Below are 14,596 nucleotides of genomic sequence, written 5' to 3'. Positions count from 1 at the left end.
CTCCATGAGAGAAGCCCCAGCAAGACGCGCCCCGAGGAGCGTCTTGCCACATGTCAACACTGGGTCTGACTGAGCACCTCCAGGAGAGAGGCCCAAGCAAGACGCGCCCCGAGGAGCGTCTTGCCACATGTCAACACTGGGTCTGACTGAGCGCCTCCAGGAGAGAGGCCCGAGGAGCGTCTTGACACATGTCACTACTCGGTCTAACTGAGCGACTCCAGGAGAGAGGTCCAAGCAAGACGCGCCCCGAGGAGCGTCTTGCCACATGTCAACACTGGGTCTGACTGAGTGCCTCCATGAGAGAAGCCCCAGCAAGACGCGCCCCGAGGAGCGTCTTGCCACATGTCACTACTCGGTCTGACTGAGCGCCTCCAGGAGAGAGGCCCAAGCAATACGCGCCCCGAGGAGCATCTTGCCACATGTCAACAATGGGTCTGACTGAGGGCCTCCAGGAGAGAAACCAAAGCAAGACGCGCCCCGAGGAGCTTCTTTCCACATGTCAACAATGGGTCTTACTGAGGGCCTCCAGGAGAGAAGCCAAAGCAAGAAGCGCCCCCAGGAGCGTCTTGCCACATGTCAACACTGGGTCTGACTGAGCGCCTCCAGGAGAGAGGCCCAAGCAAGACACGCCCCGAGGAGCGTCTTGACACATGTCAACACTGGGTCTGACTGAGGGCCTCCATGAGAGAAGCCCAAGTAAGACGCGCCCCGAGGAGAGTCTTGCCACAGGTCAACACTGGGTCTGACAGAGGGCATCCAGGAGAGAGGCCCAAGCAATACGCGCCCCGAGGAGCGTCTTGCCACATGTCAACAATGTGTCTGACTGAGGGCCTCCGGGAGAGAAGCCAAAGCAAGACGCGCCCCGAGGAGCTTCTTTCCACATGTCAACAATGGGTCTTACTGAGGGACTCCATGAGAGAAGCCCAAGCAAGACGCGCCCCGAGGAGTGTCTTGCCACATGTCAACACTGTGCCTGACTGAGCGCCTCCAGGAGAGAGGCCCAAGCAAGACGCGCCCCGAGGAGCGTCTTGCCACGTGTCAACACTGGGTCTGACTTAGCGCCTCCAGGAGAGAGGCCCAAGCAAGATGCGCCCCGAGGAGCGTCTTGCCACGTGTCACCATGGGTCTGACTGAGCTCCTACAGGAGAGAGGCCCAAGCAAGATGTGCCCCGAGGAGCGTCTTGCCACATGTCAACAATGGGTCTGACTGAGGGCCTCCAGGAGAGAAGCCCAAGCAAGACGCGCCCCGAGGAGCGTCTTGCCACATGTCAACACAGGGTCTGACTGAGGGCCTCCAGGAGAGAGGCCCAAATAAGACGCGCCCCGAGGAGCGTCTTGCCACATGTCAACAATGGGTCTGACTGAGGGCCTCCAGGAGAGAAGCCCAAGCAAGACGCGCCCCGAGGAGTGTCTTGCCACATGTCAACACTGTGCCTGACTGAGCGCCTCCAGGACAGAGGCCCAAGCAAGACGCGCCCCGAGGAGCGTCTTGCCACGTGTCAACACTGGGTCTGACTTAGCGCATCCAGGAGAGAGGCCCAAGCAAGATGCGCCCCGAGGAGCGTCTTGCCACGTGTCACCACTGGGTCTGACTGAGCTCCTCCAGGAGAGAGGCCCAAGCAAGACGCGCCCCGAGGAGCGTCTTGCCACGTGTCACCACTGGGTCTGAGTGAGCACCTCCAGGAGAGAGGCCCTAGCAAGACGCGCCCCGAGGAGCGTCTTGCCACATGTCACTACTCGGTCTCACGGAGCGCCTCCAGGAGAGAGGTCCAAGCAAGACGCGCCCCGAGGAGCGTCTTGCCACATGTCACTACTCGGTCTGACTGAGCGCCTCCAGGAGAGAGGCCCAAGCAAGACGTGCCCCGAGGAGCGTCTTGCCACATGTCAACACAGGGTCTGACTGAGGGCCTCCAGGAGAGAGGCCCAAATAAGACGCGCCCCGAGGAGCGTCTTGCCACATGTCAACAATGGGTCTGACTGAGGGCCTCCAGGAGAGAAGCCCAAGCAAGACGCGCCCCGAGGAGCGTCTTGCCACATGTCTACACTGGGTCTGACTGAGCGCCTCCAGGGGAGAGGGCCAAGCAAGACGCGCCCCGAGGAGAGTCTTGCCACATGTCACCACTTGGTCTGACTGAGCGCCTCCAGGAGAGACGCCCAAGCAAGACATGCCCCGAGGAGCGTCTTGACACATTTCTCCTCTGGGTCTAACTGAGCGCCTCCAGGAGAGAGGCCCAAGCAAGACGTGCCCCGAGGAGTGTCTTTCCACATGTCAACTCTGGGTCTGACTGAGTGCCTCCATGAGAGAAGCCCCAGCAAGACGCGCCCCGAGGAGCGTCTTGCCACATGTCAACACTGGGTCTGACTGAGCACCTCCAGGAGAGAGGCCCAAGCAAGACGCGCCCCGAGGAGCGTCTTGCCACATGTCAACACTGGGTCTGACTGAGCGCCTCCAGGAGAGAGGCCCGAGGAGCGTCTTGACACATGTCACTACTCGGTCTAACTGAGCGACTCCAGGAGAGAGGTCCAAGCAAGACGCGCCCCGAGGAGCGTCTTGCCACATGTCAACACTGGGTCTGACTGAGTGCCTCCATGAGAGAAGCCCCAGCAAGACGCGCCCCGAGGAGCGTCTTGCCACATGTCACTACTCGGTCTGACTGAGCGCCTCCAGGAGAGAGGCCCAAGCAATACGCGCCCCGAGGAGCATCTTGCCACATGTCAACAATGGGTCTGACTGAGGGCCTCCAGGAGAGAAACCAAAGCAAGACGCGCCCCGAGGAGCTTCTTTCCACATGTCAACAATGGGTCTTACTGAGGGCCTCCAGGAGAGAAGCCAAAGCAAGAAGCGCCCCCAGGAGCGTCTTGCCACATGTCAACACTGGGTCTGACTGAGCGCCTCCAGGAGAGAGGCCCAAGCAAGACACGCCCCGAGGAGCGTCTTGACACATGTCAACACTGGGTCTGACTGAGGGCCTCCATGAGAGAAGCCCAAGTAAGACGCGCCCCGAGGAGAGTCTTGCCACAGGTCAACACTGGGTCTGACAGAGGGCATCCAGGAGAGAGGCCCAAGCAATACGCGCCCCGAGGAGCGTCTTGCCACATGTCAACAATGTGTCTGACTGAGGGCCTCCGGGAGAGAAGCCAAAGCAAGACGCGCCCCGAGGAGCTTCTTTCCACATGTCAACAATGGGTCTTACTGAGGGACTCCATGAGAGAAGCCCAAGCAAGACGCGCCCCGAGGAGTGTCTTGCCACATGTCAACACTGTGCCTGACTGAGCGCCTCCAGGAGAGAGGCCCAAGCAAGACGCGCCCCGAGGAGCGTCTTGCCACGTGTCAACACTGGGTCTGACTTAGCGCCTCCAGGAGAGAGGCCCAAGCAAGATGCGCCCCGAGGAGCGTCTTGCCACGTGTCACCATGGGTCTGACTGAGCTCCTACAGGAGAGAGGCCCAAGCAAGATGTGCCCCGAGGAGCGTCTTGCCACATGTCAACAATGGGTCTGACTGAGGGCCTCCAGGAGAGAAGCCCAAGCAAGACGCGCCCCGAGGAGCGTCTTGCCACATGTCAACACAGGGTCTGACTGAGGGCCTCCAGGAGAGAGGCCCAAATAAGACGCGCCCCGAGGAGCGTCTTGCCACATGTCAACAATGGGTCTGACTGAGGGCCTCCAGGAGAGAAGCCCAAGCAAGACGCGCCCCGAGGAGCGTCTTGCCACATGTCAGCACTCGGTCTGACTGAGCGCCTCCAGGAGAGAGTCCCAAGCAAGACGCGCCCCGAGGAGCGTCTTGCCACATGTCAACACTGGGTCTGACTGAGCGCCTCCAGGAGAGAGGCCCAAGCAAGACGCGCCCCGAGGAGAGTCTTGCCACATGTCAGCACTCGGTCTGACTGAGCGCCTCCAGGAGAGACGCCCAAGCAAGACGTGCCCCGAGGAGCGTCTTGACACATTTCTCCTCTGGGTCTGACTGAGCGCCTCCAGGAGAGAGGCCCAAGCAAGACGTGCCCCGAGGAGCGTCTTTCCACATGTCAACACTGGGTCTGACTGAGTGCCTCCATGAGAGAAGCCCCAGCAAGACGCGCCCCGAGGAGCGTCTTGCCACATGTCAACACTGGGTCTGACTGAGCACCTCCAGGAGAGAGGCCCAAGCAAGACGCGCCCCGAGGAGCGTCTTGCCACATGTCAACACTGGGTCTGACTGAGCGTCTCCAGGAGAGAGGCCCGAGGAGCGTCTTGACACATGTCACTACTCGGTCTGACTGAGCGCCTCCAGGAGAGAGGCCCAAGCAAGACGTGCCCTGAGGAGCATCTTGCCACATGTCAACAATGGGTCTGACTGAGGGCCTCCAGGAGAGAAGCCCAAGCAAGACGCGCCCCGAGGAGCGTCTTGCCACATGTCAACACTGGGTCTGACTGAGGGCCTCCAGGAGAGAGGCCCAAATAAGACGTGCCCCGAGGAGCGTCTTGCCACATGTCAACAATGGGTCTGACTGAGGGCCTCCAGGAGAGACGCCCAAGCAAGACGTGCCCCGAGGAGCGTCTTGACACATTTCTCCTCTGGGTCTGACTGAGCGCCTCCAGGAGAGAGGCCCAAGCAAGACATGCCCCGAGAAGCGTCTTTCCACATGTCAACACTGGGTCTGACTGAGTGCCTCCATGAGAGAAGCCCCAGCAAGAAAGCGCCCCGAGGAGCGTCTTGCCACATGTCAACACTGGGTCTGACTGAGCACCTCCAGGAGAGAGGCCCAAGCAAGACGCGCCCCGAGGAGCGTCTTGCCACATGTCAACACTGGGTCTGACTGAGCGCCTCCAGGAGAGAGGCCCGAGGAGCGTCTTGACACATGTCACCTCTGGGTCTGACTGAGCGCCTCCAGGAGAGAGGCCCAAGCAAGACGCGCCCCGAGGAGCGTCTTGTCACATGTCAACACTGGGTCTGACTGAGCGCCTCCAGGAGCGAGGCCCAAGCAAGAATCGCCCGAGGAGAGTCTTGACACATGTCAACACTGGGTCTGACTGAGCACCTCCAGGAGAGAGGTCCAAGCAAGAAGCGCCCCGAGGAGCGTCTTGCCACAAGTCAACACTGGGTCTGACTGAGTGCCTCCATGAGAGAAGCCCCAGCAAGACGCGCCCCGAGGAGCATCTTGTCACATGTCACTACTCGGTCTGACTGAGTGCCTCCAGGAGAGAGGCCCAAGCAAGACGTGCCCCGAGGAGCGTCTTGCCACATGTCACTACTCGGTCTGACTGAGCGCCTCCAGGAGAGAGGTCCAAGCAACACGCGCCCCGAGGAGCGTCTTGCCACATGTCAACACTGGGTCTGACTGAGTGCCTCCATGAGAGAAGTCCCAGCAAGACCCGCCCCGAGGAGCGTCTTGCCACATGTCACTACTCGGTCTGACTGAGTGCCTCCAGGAGAGAGGCCCAAGCAATACGCGCCCCGAGGAGCGTCTTGCCACATGTCAACAATGGGTATGACTGAGTGCCTCCATGAGAGAAGCCCCAGCAAGACGCGCCCCGAGGAGCGTCTTGCCACATGTCACTACTCGGTCTGACTGAACGCCTCCAGGAGAGAGGCCCAAGCAATACGCGCCCCGAGGAGAGTCTTGCCACATGTCAACACTGGGTTTGACAGAGGGCATCCAGGAGAGAGGCCCAAGCAATACGCGCCCCGAGGAGCGTCTTGCCACATGTCAACAATGGGTCTGACTGAGGGCCTCCAGGAGAGAAGCCTAAGCAAGACGCGCCCCGAGGAGCTTCTTTCCACATGTCAACAATGGGTCTTACTGAGGGCCTCCATGAGAGAAGCCCAAGCAAGACGCGCCCCGAGGAGTGTCTTGCCACATGTCAACACTGTGCCTGACTGAGCGCCTCCAGGAGAGAGGCCTAAGCAAGACGCGCCCCGAGGAGCGTCTTGCCACGTGTAAACACTGGGTCTGACTGAGCTCCTCCAGGAGAGAGGCCCAAGCAAGACGCGCCCCGAGGAGCGTCTTGCCACATGTCACTACTCGGTCTAACTGAGCACCTCCAGGAGAGAGGTCCAAGCAAGACGCGCCCCGAGGAGCGTCTTGCCACATTTCACTACTCGGTCTGACTGAGCGCCTCCAGGAGAGAGGCCCAAGCAAGACGTGCCCCGAGGAGCGTCTTGCCACATGTCAACACAGGGTCTGACTGAGGGCCTCCAGGAGAGAGGCCCAAATAAGACACGCCCCGAGGAGCGTCTTGCCACATGTCAACAATGGGTCTGACTGAGGGCCTCCAGGAGAGAAGCCCAAGCAAGACGCGCCCCGAGGAGCGTCTTGCCACATGTCTACACTGGGTCTGACTGAGCGCCTCCAGGGGAGAGGCCCAAGCAAGACGCGCCCCGAGGAGAGTCTTGCCACATGTCACCACTTGGTCTGACTGAGCGCCTCCAGGAGAGACGCCCAAGCAAGACGTGCCCCGAGGAGCGTCTTGACACATTTCTCCTCTGGGTCTAACTGAGCGCCTCCAGGAGAGAGGCCCAAGCAAGACGTGCCCCGAGGAGCGTCTTTCCACATGTCAACACTGGGTCTGACTGAGTGCCTCCATGAGAGAAGCCCCAGCAAGACGCTCCCCGAGGAGCGTCTTGCCACATGTCAACACTGGGTCTGACTGAGCGCCTCCAGGAGAGAGGCCCGAGGAGCGTCTTGACACATGTCACTACTCGTTCTAACTGAGCGACTCCAGGAGAGAGGTCCAAGCAAGACACGCCCCGAGGAGCGTCTTGCCACATGTCACTACTCGGTCTGACTGTGCGCCTCCAGGAGAGAGGCCCAAGCAAGACGTGCCCCGAGGAGCGTCTTGCCACATGTCAACAATGGGTCTGACTGAGGGCCTCCAGGAGAGAAGCCCAAGCAAGACGCGCCCCGAGGAGCGTCTTGCCACATGTCAACACTGGGTCTGACTGAGGGCCTCCAGGAGAGAGGCCCAAATAAGACGTGCCCCGAGGAGCGTTATGCCACATGTCAACAATGGGTCTGACTGAGGGCCTCCAGGAGAGAAGGCCAAGCAAGACGCGCCCCGAGGAGCGTCTTGCCACATGTCAGCACTCGGTCTGACTGAGCGCCTCCAGGAGAGAGTCCCAAGCAAGACGCGCCCCGAGGAGCGTCTTGCCACATGTCAACACTGGGTCTGACTGAGCGCCTCCAGGAGAGAGGCCCAAGCAAGACGCGCCCCGAGGAGAGTCTTGCCACATGTCAGCACTCGGTCTGACTGAGCGCCTCCAGGAGAGACGTCCAAGCAACACGTGCCCCGAGGAGCGTCCTGACACATTTCTCCTCTGGGTCTGACTGAGCGCCTCCAGGAGAGAGGCCCAAGCAAGACGTGCCCCGAGGAGCGTCTTTCCACATGTCAACACTGGGTATGACTGAGTGCTCCATGAGAGAAGCCCCAGCAAGACGCGCCCCGAGGAGCGTCTTGCCACATGTCAACACTGGGTCTGACTGAGCACCTCCAGGAGAGAGGCCCAAGCAAGACGCGCCCCGAGGAGCGTCTTGCCACATGTCAACACTGGGTCTGACTGAGCGCCTCCAGGAGAGAGGCCCGAGGAGCGTCTTGACACATGTCACCTCTGGGTCTAACTGAGCGCCTCCAGGAGAGAGGCCCAAGCAAGACGCGCCCCGAGGAGCGTCTTGTCACATGTCAACACTGGGTCTGACTGAGCGCCTCCAGGAGCGAGGCCCAAGCAAGAATCGCCCGATGAGCGTCTTGACACATTTCAACACTGGGTCTGACTGAGCACCTCCAGGAGAGAGGTCCAAGCAAGAAGCGCCCCGAGGAGCGTCTTGCCACATGTCAACACTGGGTCTGACTGAGTGCCTCCATGAGAGAAGCCCCAGCAAGACGCGTCCCGAGGAGCGTCTTGTCACATGTCACTACTCGGTCTGACTGAGCGCCTCCAGGAGAGAGGCCCAAGCAAGACGTGCCCCGAGGAGCGTCTTGCCACATGTCACTACTCGGTCTGACTGAGCGCCTCCAGGAGAGAGGTCCAAGCAACACGCGCCCCGAGGAGCGTCTTGCCACATGTCAACACTGGGTCTGACTGAGTGCCTCCATGAGAGAAGCCCCAGCAAGACGCGCCCCGAGGAGCGTCTTGCCACATGTCACTACTCGGTCTGACTGAGCGCCTCCAGGAGAGAGACCCAAGCAACACGCGCCCCGAGGAGCTTCTTGCCACATGTCAACACTGGGTCTGACTGAGCGCCTCCAGGAGAGAGGCCCAAGCAAGACACGCCCCGAGGAGCGTCTTGACACATGTCAACACTGGGTCTGACTGAGGGCCTCCATGAGAGAAGCCCAAGCAAGACGCGCCCCAAGGAGAGTCTTGCCACATGTCAACACTGGGTCTGACATAGGGCATCCAGGAGAGAGGCCCAAGCAATACGCGCCCCGAGGAGCGTCTTGCCACATGTCAACAATGGGTCTGACTGAGGGCCTCCAGGAAAGAAGACAAAGCAAGACGCGCCCCGAGGAGCTTCTTTCCACATGTCAACAATGGGTCTTACTGAGGGCCTCCATGAGAGAAGCCCAAGCAAGACGCGCCCCGAGGAGTGTCTTGCCACGTGTCAACACTGTGTCTGACTGAGCGGCTCCAGGAGAGAGGCCCAAGCAAGAAGCGCCCCGAGGAGCGTCTTGCCACGTGTCAACACTGGGTCTGACTTAGCGCCTCCAGGAGAGTGGCCCAAGCAAGATGCGCCCCGAGGAGCGTCTTGCCACGTGTCACCACTGGGTCTGACTGAGCTCCTCCAGGAGAGAGGCCCAAGCAAGAAGCGCCCAGAGGAGCGTCTTGACACGTGTCACCACTGGGTCTGATTGAGCACCTCCAGGAGAGAGGCCCCAGCAAGACGCGCCCCGAGGAGCGTCTTGCCACATGTCACTACTCGGTCTGACTGAGCATCTCCAGGAGAGAGGATCAAGCAAGACGTGCCCCGAGGAGCGTCTTGCCACATGTCAAAAATGGGTCTGACTGAGGGCCTCCATGAGAGAAGCCCAAGCAAGACGCGCCCCGAGGAGAGTCTTGCCACATGTCAACAGTCGGTCTGACAGAGGGCATTCAGGAGAGAGGCCCAAGCAATACGCGCCCCGAGGAGCATCTTGCCACATGTCACCACTGGGTCTGAATGAGCGCCTCCAGGAGAGAGGCCCAACCAAGACGTGCCCCGAGGAATGTCCTCCCACATGCCAACACTTGGTCTGACTGAGCGCCTCCAGGAGAGAGGCCCAAGCAAGACGCGCCCCGAGGAGCGTCTTGCCACGTGTCAACACTGGGTCTGACTGAGCGCCTCCAGGAGAGAGGCCCAAGCAAGACGCGCCCCGAGGAGCGTCTTTCCACATGTCACCACTGGGTCTGACTGACCGCCTCCAGGAGAGAGGCCCAAGCAAGACGCGCCCCGAGGAGCGTCTTGCCACATGTCAACACTGGGTCTGACTGAGCGCCTCCAGGAGAGAAGCCCAAGCAAGACGCGCCCCGAGGAGCGTCTTGCCACATGTCAACACTGGGTCTGACTGAGGGCCTCCAGGAGAGAGGCCCAAATAAGACGCGCCCCGAGGAGCGTCTTGCCACATGTCAACAATGGGTCTGACTGAGGGCCTCCAGGAGAGAAGCCCAAGCAAGACGCGCCCCGAGGAGCGTCTTGCCACATGTCAGCACTTGGTCTGACTGAGCGCCTCCAGGAGAGAGGCCCAAGCAAGACGCGCCCCGAGGAGCGTCTTGCCACATGTCAACACTGGGTCTGACTGAGCACCTCCAGTAGAGAGGCCCAAGCAAGACGCGCCCCGAGGAGAGTCTTGCCACATGTCAGCACTCGGTCTGACTGAGCGCCTCCAGGAGAGACGCCCAAGCAAGACGCGCCCCGAGGAGCGTCTTGACACATTTCTCCTCTGGGTCTGACTGAGTGCCTCCATGAGAGAAGCCCCAGCAAGACGCGCCCCGAGGAGCGTCTTGCCACATGTCAACACTGGGTCTGACTGAGCACCTCCAGGAGAGAGGCCCAAGCAAGACGCGCCCCGAGGAGAGTCTTGCCACATGTCAGCACTCGGTCTGACTGAGCGCCTCCAGGAGAGACGCCCAAGCAAGACGCGCCCCGAGGAGCGTCTTGACACATTTCTTCTCTGGGTCTGACTGAGCGCCTCCAGGAGAGAGGCCCAAGCAAGACGCGCCCCGAGGAGCGTCTTGCCACATGTCAACACTGGGTCTGACTGAGCGCCTCCAGGAGAGAGGCCCGAGGAGCGTCTTGACACATGTCACCTCTGGGTCTGACTGAGCGCCTCCAGGAGAGAGGTCCAAACAACACGCGCCCCGAGGAGCGTCTTGCCACATGTCAACACTGGGTCTGACTGAGCGCCTCCAGGAGAGAGGTCCAAACAACACGCGCCCCGAGGAGCGTCTTGCCACATGTCAACACTGGGTCTGACTGAGTGCCTCCATGAGAGAAGCCCCAGCAAGACACGCCCCGAGGAGCGTCTTGTCACATGTCACTACTCGGTCTGACTGAGCGCCTCCAGGAGAGAGGACCAAGCAAGACGTGCCCCGAGGAGCGTCTTGCCACATGTCAACAATGTGTCTGACTGAGGGCCTCCAGGAGAGAAGCCCAAGCAAGAAGCGCCCCGAGGAGCGTCTTGCCACAGGTCAACACTGGGTCTGACTGAGCGCCTCCAGGAGAGAGGCCCAAGCAATACGCGCCCCGAGGAGCGTCTTGCCACATGTCAACAATGGGTCTGACTGAGGGCCTCCAGGAGAGAAGCCCAAGGTAGACGCGCCCCGAGGAGCTTCTTGCCACGTGTCAGCACTCGGTCTGACTGAGCGCCTCCAGGAGAGAGGCCAAAGCAAGACACGCCCCGAGGAGCGTCTTGACACATGTCAACACTGGGTCTGACAGAGGGCCTCCATGAGAGAGGCCCAAGCAAGACGCGCCCCGAGGAGTGTCTTGCCACATGTCAACACTGGGTCTGACTGAGCGCCTCCAGGAGAGAGGCCCAAGCAAGACGCGCCCCGAGGAGCGTCTTGCCACATGTCAACACTGGGTCTGACTGAGCGCCTCCAGGAGAGAGGCCCAAGCAAGACGCGCCCCGAGGAGAGTCTTGCCACATGTCAGCACTCGGTCTGACTGAGCGCCTCCAGGAGAGACGTCCAAGCAACACGTGCCCCGAGGAGCGTCCTGACACATTTCTCCTCTGGGTCTGACTGAGCGCCTCCAGGAGAGAGGCCCAAGCAAGACGTGCCCCGAGGAGCGTCTTTCCACATGTCAACACTGGGTATGACTGAGTGCTCCATGAGAGAAGCCCCAGCAAGACGCGCCCCGAGGAGCGTCTTGCCACATGTCAACACTGGGTCTGACTGAGCACCTCCAGGAGAGAGGCCCAAGCAAGACGCGCCCCGAGGAGCGTCTTGCCACATGTCAACACTGGGTCTGACTGAGCGCCTCCAGGAGAGAGGCCCGAGGAGCGTCTTGACACATGTCACCTCTGGGTCTAACTGAGCGCCTCCAGGAGAGAGGCCCAAGCAAGACGCGCCCCGAGGAGCGTCTTGTCACATGTCAACACTGGGTCTGACTGAGCGCCTCCAGGAGCGAGGCCCAAGCAAGAATCGCCCGAGGAGCGTCTTGACACATTTCAACACTGGGTCTGACTGAGCACCTCCAGGAGAGAGGTCCAAGCAAGAAGCGCCCCGAGGAGCGTCTTGCCACATGTCAACACTGGGTCTGACTGAGTGCCTCCATGAGAGAAGCCCCAGCAAGACGCGTCCCGAGGAGCGTCTTGTCACATGTCACTACTCGGTCTGACTGAGCGCCTCCAGGAGAGAGGCCCAAGCAAGACGTGCCCCGAGGAGCGTCTTGCCACATGTCACTACTCGGTCTGACTGTGCGCCTCCAGGAGAGAGGTCCAAGCAACACGCGCCCCGAGGAGCGTCTTGCCACATGTCAACACTGGGTCTGACTGAGTGCCTCCATGAGAGAAGCCCCAGCAAGACGCGCCCCAAGGAGCGTCTTGCCACATGTCACTACTCGGTCTGACTGAGCGCCTCCAGGAGAGAGACCCAAGCAACACGCGCCCCGAGGAGCTTCTTGCCACATGTCAACACTGGGTCTGACTGAGCGCCTCCAGGAGAGAGGCCCAAGCAAGACACGCCCCGAGGAGCGTCTTGACACATGTCAACACTGGGTCTGACTGAGGGCCTCCATGAGAGAAGCCCAAGCAAGACGCGCCCCAAGGAGAGTCTTGCCACATGTCAACACTGGGTCTGACATAGGGCATCCAGGAGAGAGGCCCAAGCAATACGCGCCCCGAGGAGCGTCTTGCCACATGTCAACAATGGGTCTGACTGAGGGCCTCCAGGAAAGAAGACAAAGCAAGACGCGCCCCGAGGAGCTTCTTTCCACATGTCAACAATGGGTCTTACTGAGGGCCTCCATGAGAGAAGCCCAAGCAAGACGCGCCCCGAGGAGTGTCTTGCCACGTGTCAACACTGTGTCTGACTGAGCGGCTCCAGGAGAGAGGCCCAAGCAAGAAGCGCCCCGAGGAGCGTCTTGCCACGTGTCAACACTGGGTCTGACTTAGCGCCTCCAGGAGAGTGGCCCAAGCAAGATGCGCCCCGAGGAGCGTCTTGCCACGTGTCACCACTGGGTCTGACTGAGCTCCTCCAGGAGAGAGGCCCAAGCAAGAAGCGCCCAGAGGAGCGTCTTGACACGTGTCACCACTGGGTCTGATTGAGCACCTCCAGGAGAGAGGCCCCAGCAAGACGCGCCCCGAGGAGCGTCTTGCCACATGTCACTACTCGGTCTGACTGAGCATCTCCAGGAGAGAGGATCAAGCAAGACGTGCCCCGAGGAGCGTCTTGCCACATGTCAAAAATGGGTCTGACTGAGGGCCTCCATGAGAGAAGCCCAAGCAAGACGCGCCCCGAGGAGAGTCTTGCCACATGTCAACAGTCGGTCTGACAGAGGGCATTCAGGAGAGAGGCCCAAGCAATACGCGCCCCGAGGAGCATCTTGCCACATGTCACCACTGGGTCTGAATGAGCGCCTCCAGGAGAGAGGCCCAACCAAGACGTGCCCCGAGGAATGTCCTCCCACATGCCAACACTTGGTCTGACTGAGCGCCTCCAGGAGAGAGGCCCAAGCAAGACGCGCCCCGAGGAGCGTCTTGCCACGTGTCAACACTGGGTCTGACTGAGCGCCTCCAGGAGAGAGGCCCAAGCAAGACGCGCCCCGAGGAGCGTCTTTCCACATGTCACCACTGGGTCTGACTGACCGCCTCCAGGAGAGAGGCCCAAGCAAGACGCGCCCCGAGGAGCGTCTTGCCACATGTCAACACTGGGTCTGACTGAGCGCCTCCAGGAGAGAAGCCCAAGCAAGACGCGCCCCGAGGAGCGTCTTGCCACATGTCAACACTGGGTCTGACTGAGGGCCTCCAGGAGAGAGGCCCAAATAAGACGCGCCCCGAGGAGCGTCTTGCCACATGTCAACAATGGGTCTGACTGAGGGCCTCCAGGAGAGAAGCCCAAGCAAGACGCGCCCCGAGGAGCGTCTTGCCACATGTCAGCACTTGGTCTGACTGAGCGCCTCCAGGAGAGAGGCCCAAGCAAGACGCGCCCCGAGGAGCGTCTTGCCACATGTCAACACTGGGTCTGACTGAGCACCTCCAGGAGAGAGGCCCAAGCAAGACGCGCCCCGAGGAGAGTCTTGCCACATGTCAGCACTCGGTCTGACTGAGCGCCTCCAGGAGAGACGCCCAAGCAAGACGCGCCCCGAGGAGCGTCTTGACACATTTCTCCTCTGGGTCTGACTGAGTGCCTCCATGAGAGAAGCCCCAGCAAGACGCGCCCCGAGGAGCGTCTTGCCACATGTCAACACTGGGTCTGACTGAGCACCTCCAGGAGAGAGGCCCAAGCAAGACGCGCCCCGAGGAGAGTCTTGCCACATGTCAGCACTCGGTCTGACTGAGCGCCTCCAGGAGAGACGCCCAAGCAAGACGCGCCCCGAGGAGCGTCTTGACACATTTCTTCTCTGGGTCTGACTGAGCGCCTCCAGGAGAGAGGCCCAAGCAAGACGCGCCCCGAGGAGCGTCTTGCCACATGTCAACACTGGGTCTGACTGAGCGCCTCCAGGAGAGAGGCCCGAGGAGCGTCTTGACACATGTCACCTCTGGGTCTGACTGAGCGCCTCCAGGAGAGAGGTCCAAACAACACGCGCCCCGAGGAGCGTCTTGCCACATGTCAACACTGGGTCTGACTGAGCGCCTCCAGGAGAGAGGTCCAAACAACACGCGCCCCGAGGAGCGTCTTGCCACATGTCAACACTGGGTCTGACTGAGTGCCTCCATGAGAGAAGCCCCAGCAAGACACGCCCCGAGGAGCGTCTTGTCACATGTCACTACTCGGTCTGACTGAGCGCCTCCAGGAGAGAGGCCCAAGCAAGACGTGCCCCGAGGAGCGTCTTGCCACATGTCAACAATGTGTCTGACTGAGGGCCTCCAGGAGAGAAGCCCAAGCAAGAAGCGCCCCGAGGAGCGTCTTGCCACAGGTCAACACTGGGTCTGACTGAGCGCCTCCAGGAGAGAGGCCCAAGCAATACGCGCCCCGAGGAG

Source organism: Nothobranchius furzeri, chromosome 17 (genome assembly GCF_043380555.1).
Source record: "Nothobranchius furzeri strain GRZ-AD chromosome 17, NfurGRZ-RIMD1, whole genome shotgun sequence".
NCBI classification, from domain to species: domain Eukaryota; kingdom Metazoa; phylum Chordata; class Actinopteri; order Cyprinodontiformes; family Nothobranchiidae; genus Nothobranchius; species Nothobranchius furzeri.
This window is presented reverse-complemented; position numbering follows the sequence as displayed.